Source organism: Nerophis ophidion, linkage group LG10 (genome assembly GCF_033978795.1).
Source record: "Nerophis ophidion isolate RoL-2023_Sa linkage group LG10, RoL_Noph_v1.0, whole genome shotgun sequence".
In the NCBI taxonomy this organism is placed as follows: Eukaryota; Metazoa; Chordata; class Actinopteri; order Syngnathiformes; family Syngnathidae; genus Nerophis; species Nerophis ophidion.
Window position 1 is genome coordinate 70,351,688 of NC_084620.1, and position 12,115 is coordinate 70,363,802.

At 34.3% G+C, this 12,115-nt stretch overlaps 1 long non-coding RNA gene across 1 annotated transcript; it reads right to left on the reverse strand.

Annotated features, from left to right (window-relative positions):
- Positions 1–171: 171 nt before the first annotated feature.
- On the reverse strand, positions 172–3,379 carry LOC133561233 (uncharacterized). The gene is made up of 3 exons (XR_009808616.1): positions 3,210–3,379; positions 2,897–3,069; positions 172–245 (listed from the first exon to the last, which is right to left on the reverse strand). It is a non-coding gene; the product is annotated as an uncharacterized LOC133561233 (long non-coding RNA).
- Positions 3,380–12,115: the final 8,736 nt, after the last annotated feature.

Here is a 12,115-nt window from a genome sequence, read left to right on the forward strand (position 1 = left end):
ACTGATCTAAGTGTCCACTTTGAGACACCAGCACGGGGGACAGGAGTCACGGGTTCCAATACACGCATCTTTAATAATAATCATCATCATCATAATACACGGACAGCGCTTACAGTCACATGCACATTTAGTCTGCAGCCTCCACACTGCTGACTCATGCACACTTTATACCTCCCACTCCTGACTCCAGAACCTTCTCTGCCTTGACGTGGGCCTCTGTCCCCCCCGGATGCTGCCGGAGTGACCTGCACACAATTGAAAGTCCTTTTGTTATCCGTTCCGAGGCTTTTTAATCATTCATACAGTAAATGTCCTTTTTTTTTAAACCTATTTAAAAATTAGATTTTTAAATAAACCTCTTTTTGTTTATTTACAAGAAGATTCTACAGTTTCCTGAAGGGAAATAACATGTTTAATCTTATTTTACATGCCTACAAAAGTACAAAAAATAAATTGGAATATCTGCACGCATCAACGTAGGCTGCCCCCAGTGGCGAGGAGGAGAAGTGCCACTGTTTAAATGCAGGTAGTCATTCACCGCAGTTTAATCTATTTTATTATTATACTTTTCATTTATTTGGACGAGAATTAAACGAGGCCGAGCATGTCATTTTTAAAACATGTTTTTAAATGAAAATTCGGTTAAAAATAACAAAATAACATACCAAAGATGTTTTTTTATAAATTTGTATAATCCGTATTAATCAGATTGAAATAAACATATGAAAATAAATATGTAAAAAGTAACACAATTACAAATCTTAAAAAAATATGTATCTATATTTCTAGATGGTTCATGTCATTTTTTTTTTAAATGAAAATACGGTTTAAAATAATGTAATAAATTACAACATACTAAAGATGTTTTTAAAAAAAAATAATTTTATAAATTGTTATACAGTCACATACTGTATTATTCAGATTGAAATAAACAAATGAAAATAAATCTGTTAAAATTGCAAAAACAAAAGAATTAACAAACATATGTATCCATATTTTTAGATGGGTCATGTCATTTAAAAAAAAAATGAAAATACTGTTTAAAATAACATAACATACCAAAGTTTTTTTTTTATAAAATTATAAATTTTTATACAGTCACACACTGTATTAATCAGATTGAAATAAACATGAAAATAAATATGTAAAAATTGTAAAAACTAAAAAAATTAACAAATATGTATCTATATTTTTAGATAGGTCATGTCATTTTTTAAAACATTTTAAAAACTTTTTTTAAATGAAAATACGCTTTAAAATAACGTAATGGATGTTTTTTTTTAATAATTTTATAAAATTTTATACAGTCACACACTGTATTAATCAGATTGAAATAAACATATGAAAATAAATATGTACAAATTATAAAATTACAAATATAAGAAATATGTATCTATTTTTAAATGGTTCATTTAGGTTTAAAAAAAAAGTTTTAAATGAAAATACGGTTTAAAATGTAGTAAATTACAACATTCCAAAGATGTTTAAAAAAAAATAATAATTTTATACAGTCACACAGTATTAATCAGATTGAAATAAACATGAAAATAAATATGTAAAAATTTTAAAAATTAACAAATATATGTATCTCAATTTTTAGCTAATTAAAATATTAAATATAAAAAATTTGTATTTTTTTCTATATTTTGTTTTACAATTTTAACATACATTTTTATACGAATATTTAAATATGGTTACATTTTAATTACATTTGTATTTAAAAAAATGTTGTTTTTTTTTTACATGTTTACATATTTCAGTTTTTATAGTAATATTCAAATATAATTTTTATTATAGGGACTTCAAACCATAAATATTACAAATTAAAAAAAATACAATGCAAGATTAAAATATACAGAATATGTCACGTGATTTTAATATATTTAATTATGTAACAAATCTCCAAGTGTAAATAAATGACAAAATACAAATAATAACTAGAAAAATTTAACATTTTCAAGAGATGAAATATTAAATTTTTTTTAAATTATTACAATTAATCTTGATTATAAATATAAATTATGACATATTATAATTAAGGGTGTGAGCCTCACAACAACTTGCAATCCAATTTGATTCTTAAGGTGACGATTCAATTCAGAATAGATTCTTGATTCAAAGCAAAATGTCATTTAGGTTTATAAATGTTAATAAAACCCTTCCAAAACAAACCTGCTGCATATTAAATAAACGTGTATATGGCCTAAAAAATAAAAAATAATTATTGATTTTTTTTTGTTCAAAACAGGTCTTAATCCTAAAACAAATACTTTTTTTTTTCTTGCACCTGTAATTTTGTACAAATAACTAAATAAATGGGAGGCGGTGAAAAAGATACATGTCACAAAATAATGATGTCTTGCAATTATCAATTAACTTTATATCAAAACAATATAATGTTGATTTTTAAAGCAATAAATACAAGCAAAACATAACTGGCTCTCTGATGTTACAATTAGGATCTGATATTTATTTTTTTTAAATGACTAATGAGATAAAATGATTCCAGCATTCATGTTGTCACTCCCAAAACAAAACAGAAGAAAACATCAAACACTTTGCATTCATGTTGATGTTTTGGTAGAATGTACGTTCAACGACAGCTAAACAATGCAGGTGTGATACGTGGGCGGAGTTCACCTGCTCAAAGCCGGAAGGGGGCGGGGCTAACGCTTACAACCCTTCGGAAAGTTTGTGTCCTCTCGGCCGCCTGGGACTGGATTGGCTAGCGGTATAATAGCTCGGTTGGTAGAGCGGCCGTGCCAGCGACTTGAGGGTTGCGGGTTCGATCCCCGCTTCAGCCTCCCGAGTCACTGCCGTTGTGTCCTTGGGCAAGACACTTTACCCACCTGGATATTGCGTCTGGAGGACGCAATATCTATCTAATTACATATACCTGTACATGTGTGGAGGGGGGCGTGGCCTGCAGGCCTGCTGCAGAACAGGACGCGCCAGGACCGGCCTCGAAGACAGTGACAGGTGAGTAGATGGTTCAGGTTGTCACGTGGGGGTCTTGCATCTTTATGCGAGGTCGTTCCTCCAATGCAACATGGACACTCCGGATGAAAACTATAAAGATAGGATGTGATTTAATAAATAATAAACCGTACCAAACAGACAGAAACAAAAGAAAAACGTGCCAAACGCATGGGAAGCCAAGGCAACAACTTAACACAGAGTCCAGACAGGAATATGTGACTGTTGCTTACCACAAACAAGGAAGCCAGGACGAGTGATCAAGAAGGCAGCCTTGAATATTCTCTCTTGATTGGACACAGGTGTGTCCCACCAAACAGAAGCAGGTGGAAATCATAAGTAACCATGGTGACCAAACAAACAAGGAAGTGCAACCAGGAACTAAAGAAGTCCAAAACTATCCATTTTCCTACCACTTATTCCCTTTGGGGTTGCGGTGCCTATCTCAGCTACAATCGGGCGGAAGGCGGGGTACACCCTGGACAAGTCGCCACCTCATCGCAGGGCCAACACAGATAGACAGACAACATTCACACACTAGGGACCATTTAGTGTTGCCAATCAACCTATCCCCAGGTGCATGTCTTTGGAGGTGGGAGGGGCCTATCCCCAGGTGCATGTCTTTGGAGGTGGGAGGGGCCTATCCCCAGGTGCATGTTTTTGGAGGTGGGAGGGGCCTATCCCCAGGTGCATGTTTTTGGAGGTGGGAGGGGCCTATCCCCAGGTGCATGTCTTTGGAGGTAGGAGGAAGCCGGAGTATATATATATATATATATATATACATACATACAGTGGGGCAAAAAAGTATTTAGTCAGCCAGCGATTGTGCGAGTTCTCCCACTTCAAATGATGACAGAGGTCTGTCATTTTCATCATAGGTACACTTCAACTGTGAGAGACAGAATGTGAAACAAAAAATCCAGGAATTCACATTGTAGGAATTTTAAAGAATTTATTTGTAAATGATGGTGTAAAATAAGTATTTGGTCAACCATTCAAAGGAGGTTTTGGCTCCAAATCTCAGGATACATGGCCCCATTCATTCTTTCCTTAACACGGATCAATCGTCCTGTCCCCTTAGCAGAAAAACAGCCCCAAAGCATGATGTTTCCACCCCCATGCTTCACAGTAGGTATGGTGTTCTTGGGATGCAACTCAGTATTCTTCTTCCTCCAAACACGACGAGTTGAGTTTATACCAAAAAGTTCTATTTTGGTTTCATCTGACCACATGACATTCTCCCAATCCTCTGCTGTATCATCCATGTATCCATTTTGGTATAAACTCAAAAATATGTTCCCTTAGTTCCCAAACGTTTATTGAGTGTTGTTAAAAGAAAAGGTGACGTAACACAGTGGTGAACATGCCCTTTCCCAACTACTTTGGCACATGTTGCAGCCATGAAATTCTAAGTTAATTATTATTCGCAAAAACAAAAAAGTAAAGTTTATGAGTTTGAACATCAAATATGTTGTCTTTGTAGCATATTCAACTGAATATGGCTTGAAAAGGATTTGCAAATCATTGTATTCTGTTTGTATTTACATCTAACACAATTTCCCAACTCATATGGAAACGGGGTTTGTATTTCAACCGAGTTTTGCTTTTTAGTGATTTCTGCTGCTGGCCTCTGCATTTTTCCAATGAAAAAATGTGTCTTGGCTCAAAAAAGGTCGAAAAACACTGACTTAGATGACCATAGTAACTAATTACATTACCATAGTAACTAATTACATTACCATAATAACTAATTACATTACCATAGTAACTAATTACATGACCATAGTAACTAATTACATTACCATAGTAACTAATTACATGACCATAGTAACTAATTACATTATCATAGTAACTAATTACATGACCATAGTAACTAATTACATGACCATAGTAACTAATAACATTACTAAAGTATCTAATTACATTACCATAGTAAATAATTACATTACCAAAGTAACTAATTTCATTACCAAAGTAATTACATTACCATAGTAACTAATTATGTTACCAAAGTAACTACTTTCATTACCATAGTAACTAATTACATTACCATAGTAACTAATTACATTACCATAGTATCTAATTACATTACCATAGTAACTAATTACATGACCATAGTAACTAATTACATAACCATAGTAACTAATAACATTACTAAAGTATCTAATTACATTACCATAGTAACTAATTACATTACCATAGTAAATAATTACATTACCAAAGTAACTAATTACATTACCAAAGTAGCTAAGTACATTATCATAGTAACTAATTACATTACCAAAGTAACTAATTACATTACCATAGTAACTAATTATGTTACCAAAGTAACAAATTACATTACCATAGTTACTAATTACATTACCATAGTAACCAATTACATTACCATAGTAACTAATTACATGACCATAGTAACTAATTAAATTATCATAGTAACTAATTACATGACCATAGTAACTAATTACATGACCATAGTAACTAATAACATTACTAAAGTATCTAATTACATTACCATAGTAAATAATTACATTACCAAAGTAACTAATTTCATTACCAAAGTAATTACATTACCATAGTAACTAATTATGTTACAAAGTAACTAATTTCATTACCATAGTAACTAATTACATTACCATAGTAACTAATTACATTACCATAGTATCTAATTACATTACCATAGTAACTAATTACATTACCATAGTATCTAATTACATTACCATAGTAACTAATTACATGACCATAGTAACTAATTACATGACCATAGTAACTAATAACATTACTAAAGTATCTAATTACATTACCATAGTAACTAATTACATTACCATAGTAAATAATTACATTACCAAAGTAACTAATTACATTACCAAAGTAGCTAAGTACATTATCATAGTAACTAATTACATTACCAAAGTAACTAATTACATTACCATAGTAACTAATTATGTTACCAAAGTAACAAATTACATTACCATAGTTACTAATTACATTACCAAAGTAACTAATTACATTAACATAGTAACTAATTACATTACCATAGTAACTAATTACATTACCAACGTAACTAATTACATTACCATAGTAACTAATTACATGACCAAAGTAACTGATTACTTTACCATAGTAACTAATTACATTACCAAAGTAACTAATTGCATTACCAAAGTAGCTAAGTATATTATCATAGTAACTAATTACATTACCAAAGTAACTAATTACATTACCATAGTAACTAATTATGTTACCAAAGTAACTAATTACATTACCATAGTAACTAATTACATTACCATAGTAACTAATTATGTTACCAAAGTAACTAATTACATTACCATAGTAACTAATTACATTACCGAAGTAACTAATTACATTAACATAGTAACTAATTACATTACCATAGTAACTAAATACATTACCAAAGTAACTAATTACATTACCATAGCAACTAATTACACTACTAAAGTAACTAATTACATTACCATAGTAACGAATTACATTACCAAAGTAATTACATTACCATAGTAACTAATTATGTTACCAAAGTAACTAATTACATTACCATAGTAACTAATTACATTACCATAGTAACTAATTACATTACCAAAGTAACTAATTACATTACCATAGTAACTAATTATGTTACCAAAGTAACTAATTACATTACCATAGTTACTAATTACATTACCAAAGTAACTAATTACATTAACATAGTAACTAATTACATTACCATAGTAACTAATTACATTACCAAAGTAATTAATTACATTACCATAGCAACTAATTACACTACTAAAGTAACTAATTACATTACCATAGTAACAAATTACATTACCAAAGTAATTACATTACCATAGTAACTAATTATGTTACCAAAGTAACTAATTTCATAACCATAGTAACTAATCACATTACCATAGTAACTAATTACATTACCATAGTAACTAATTACATTACCATAATAACTAGTATATCATGCAAAAACGGCAGATTGCAACCACTGAAATACTTTGTATAGTTCAAGACTTACAGTCATTTGATGGCAGCTACACTTTCCATCTTAAAGATATAAAAATATATATATTTGGGAATGTACGAGGGGCCAGGATGAAAAGCTTAACGGGCCGCATGTGGCCCCCAGGCCATAACTTGCCCAAGTCTGATCTAGAATTCTATGAATATGTACTGTTCCACCACATTTGTGCATTGGTTTTATTCTTTAATGAATACTTAGGCCTACCGCGCAACTGTACTTTAATGCCGGTCGTCATGCTGCTACTAGAAGAGCTAAGTCTCTTCTGAGGTGGTGAAACAAGCCATGATGGAAATGCTGCACGCATGGTTGTGTGTAGGAGTGTGTGTGTGTGTGTGAGAGTGTGTGTGTGTACACATTTTCTATGAGGTGTTACAAGCCAAACACTGACGAAGACAATGCCAATACACACACGCAAACACAACCCCCCATTCTCTCCACACACACACACACACACACACACACACACACACTGCTGTTTCTGCTTTGCAGCGGAGGTTGTTGCCAAGGCTCGGAAGGAGCGACCTGATTGGTCGAGCGGGCTCATCAGGGCGATGGGATTGGCTGCCGCTCCCGTAAAAAGGAAAAAGCTCCTCAAGATGCTTTCTCCGTCTCATTATCACAACATGCTGCTCATCCCTTTTAATTAGCTCAGCTTCAAATGACTGCTTCTTCACCCCCCCCCCCCCCCCACCCCACCCCCCCACCCCCTCCTCCCCTGACTTCTCACTTCCATCATGGCAGGCAAGGTAAATATAAACATGCATGCTCGGAGAAGAGAACTACTACTTCCTGTTTGCCTCCACGGTCAATATAAGACACGCCGGCGAGCGAGGTCACATGGTGCGACCCCCCCCGGGCGACACATGCACTCACTCAATAACACAATCCACGGAAAAGGACAGGAAGTTGAAAAAAAAAAAAAAAAGAGAGAAAAAGGCAGCACTTTAGAAGGAACTGGCAGGAAAGAAAAAAAACGTACATAAAAATGAGGATTGACATGAATTGAAGAGAAAGATGCAAAAGAGTCTTGATATAGACAAAGAAAATTTGAGATTAAAGCTGCAAGCAGCGTTGGTCGGGCCCGCCTTTGGCTGCTGCCCCCGCGACCCAAACCCAGATAAGCGGTAGAAGCATGGATAGTAGCTGCTATTATTACAGGGTATTGTGTGTAGAATTTTCAGGACAAAAAAGATTTAATTCCATTTCACATTGTCATTGTCTACTGTTAGTCCTAAGTGTCCCAATACTTTTGTCCAGTGGTAGTAGCCATCTTGAGACAACAACAGCGCAGCAGCATCAGCGCAGTTGATCTTTGAAGGGTCATAAAATCAAAACTGGAGCAGTAATCAAAACTCTGTTCAAAACTTTTAATCAGAAGGGTTCAAACTCTCTCCTGTGCGAGTTTGAAGCCGAAACGACAAACGGGCTCAGAGGAGATAACTTTTGAAGAAAGGTGACGGGTTTTTACAAAACTTTTGTTTTGAAGGGTTAATTGCCAACTTCCTGTTGATTTTTGCTGAAGGTTGTCAATTATTAAAATGTAGGTCTAAGTGAGACCTACATATAAGTTTTTGTTTCATGTCCCTCCAAAATTCCTACCGGATGTTACAGGCAGTTTTGTTTGTGTTTTCTTCCTAGGAGCAGTTTTTTCTGTGTTTTATTCAAAAATTGCATTAGAGCGCAATTTTGAGTTTTGGGGTTTGGTTTTTAGTTTGGTTTGGTTTTTTACTAGACCGCAATTTTTGCTTGTCCTGATGTGTGTGTCAAGTTTGGTGAGTTTTGAAGCATTTTGAGAGGGTCAAAATACAGCGCAAAGAGGAAAAAATTGCATTTTTTTAGGCAAATTTTGCTTTGATGGGGTTTATGCCAATTTTTTTTTAATTTTTGCCGTATAAAGTAAAATTATGACATCTAGGTCTAAGTCAGTCCTACATAGAGGTTTTGGTTTCATGTCTCTACGACATTGCTAACGGAAGTTACAAGCAGTCTGTTTTTTTTTTTGTAGGGGGCGCTAGAGCGCATTTTTGATTCTTGGGGTTTGGTTTTTTTATTAGATGGCAATTTTCGCCAGTTCTGATGAGTGTGTGAAATTTGGTGAGTTTTGAAACTTGTTCAGGGGGTCAAATAACAGTTCAAAGAGGCGGCGGAATAATAATAATAACAATAATAAAGAATAATAATAATAAAACGCACGAAAAACAATAGGTCCTTTGGCCCATGCGGGCCCTAAAAAAGAAAAAAAAAACTGTCAGGGAATAAATAGGAACAGATATATAAAATAAATGAGGGTTTAGTGGGCAAAATGGTTTAATGAATAATGTATTGCAGTCAAATTTCTGTCCAAAATATCCTAAAAGGAACAAAAATGAAGCAAAACTAGCACAGCAAAGTAGATGGAAAAAAATAAACAAAAACAAGGCAATTAAAAAAAGCAAAAAATGTATGGAAATGGTAAAAGGGTTGTACTTGTATAGCACTTTTCTACCTTCAAGGTACTCAAAGCGCTTTGACACTACTTCCACATTCACACACACATTCACACACTGATGGAGGGAGCTGCCATGCAAGGCCCTAACCAGCACCCATCAGGAGCAAGGGTGAAGTGTCTTGCTCAGGACACAACGGACGTGACGAGGTTGGTACTAGGTGGGGATTTGAACCAGGGACCCTTGGGTTGCACACGGCCACTCTCCCACTGCGCCACACCGTCCTCACAACGGAATAAAAACAAGCTTTAAAAAAATTAAAGGTATCGGCAAGAAATAAATAAATAAATATATATATATATATATATATATATATATAATAAATAAAGGTTTCCCACATCTGCAGTCCTCTCCAAGGTTTCTCATAGTCATTGACGTCCCACTGAGTTGTGAGTTTTTCCTTGCCCTTATGTGGGATCCAAACCAAGGATGTCATTGTGGCTTGTGCAGCCCTTTGAGACACTTGTGATTTAGGGCTATGTAAATAAACATTGATTGATTGAAGGTTAATTAGACACATATGGCAACATGATTTAATTTTGGAACGAAGTCCAATTTGGTCAAAAATTTATAAAAAAAAAAACATGAAAAAGCAGCATAAAAATACAAGAAAGTCGATGAAAAAGAAGAAACAAAAACAAGGCGCTGGAAGAAGGAAAACTTCAAGATCATTTAAAATAATGTAAAGAAAAAGGTTGAGGTTCGGTAATGTTCAGAAAAGTTGGGATAAAACAACAAAAAAAGATGAAAAACTGGCTTCAAAATTAAAAATCTAAAATATTAGCAAGAGATAAATTTGTGGAAATATATGAAATATATGAAATGACTGAAGGTTTAGTAGGCACGTATGGCAAAGATATTTAATACTGTAGTCAAATTTGTTTTTAAAAAATATATTAAAAAACCTAAAATAGCAGCACAAACAACACAGAAACAACAAGGAAAAAATAAACAAAAATAAGGTTCTGGAAGAAGGAAAACTTAAAAATATTAGCAGGAAATAAATACATTAAAACATGATAAGATTTCAAATATTATATAAAAAAAAGGTCTTAGTTTGGCGATGTGCAGAAAAGTTGTGCTAAAACCACCAAAAAATGAAAAACAAGCATTATGATAAAAAAAATAAAAAAACGTAAAGGTATTGGTATGAAATAATTACATACAAATATATAAAGTACATAAAATACATGAATGTTTAGTATGCTGATTCTGGAGAAATCACTGCACGTAGGCGATGATATTACAGACTTTTGATCCCTCAGGCGGTACTGCATCACAAAGCGACATCAGTATGTAAAGGATATCACCACATGGGCTCAGGAACACTTCAGAAAACCGCTGTCAGTAACTACAGTTGGTCGCTACATCTGTAAGTGCAAGTTAAAACTCTACTATGCAAAACCAAAGCCATTTATCAACAACACCCGGAAACGCTGCCAGCTTCGCTGACAAAATGGCGGCACTGCATCAAAAAGCGACATCCGTGTGTAAAGGATATCCCCACATGGGCTCAGGAACACTTCAGAAAACCGCTGTCAGCAACTACAGTTGGTCGCTACATCTGTAAGTGCAAGTTAAAACTGTACTATGCAAAGTAAAAGCCATTTATCAACAACATCCGGAAACGCTGGTTTTGGTTTTTGTACAGGACGGTTGCAGTATCTGAGGTCAAAGGTTAAACTGGGACTACAGCACTCTTGCAGCGCTGTATTAGCATGCAGCTGCAGCAATAAAACATAATAAGTGTCGTGTCGCCATGTGATGAATGTGCCCCCCCCTCCCCCACACACAACCACCCACCTTATCTTTAGTGCTCCCTCCTGTCTTAAAAGGCCAACAAACGACCGTCGCTGTATTTCTGTCAGTCATTTTACAAGCTATTGTACCTCATCATCTTGTTTATAGGCAACAGGAAGTCAGGTTTAATGATTTCAAAATAAAATCAAGAAAATGCCAGATCTCATCATGTGACACTTCAGGCTCAACTCTGTGTCACTTTCTTTTTTTTTTTTTTAAAGCAGGACACATCGCCATGGCAACCCAGGCTGCAGGCTGAGCAGGCTCCGTGTGAGAGGTTTATTTGATCTGACCAGGGATTTATTTATCTGTGGCGCTTCAATCTCAAGACCTGCAGCGAGCCTCGTAAGATCTGCATTTCACAGGTTTGATAGCGAGAGTGGAGACACCATGTTGGAACGAGCGCCATGATGTTGGAACGAGCGCCATGATGTTGGAACGAGCGCCATGATGTTGGAACGAGCGCCAGCACTTTCAGGCTTACGGATGACCTCATCATGGCGACATATTAGTTGCAATAATTATTTGTCACGTTTCCTGTTTAAAAAAGGCCTTCGCTCTGCCTTAAATATCTAAATAAACCTGCAAGGCATGCTGGGTAATCTGTCATATCCTTCCCAACGCCTTACAATATATGTATAAAAAAACAACAAAACAGATTGGATAATAGAATAATAGATAATACTGGAATAAGTAACACTACAATAAATAATAATAATAAATATTGTCATACAAAAAAAAGATAACACAAAAATAAAAAAATGAATGAACAATAATAAATACTGTAAAACCAAAAAGAAAGAGATAAATCAAAATGATGAAACAA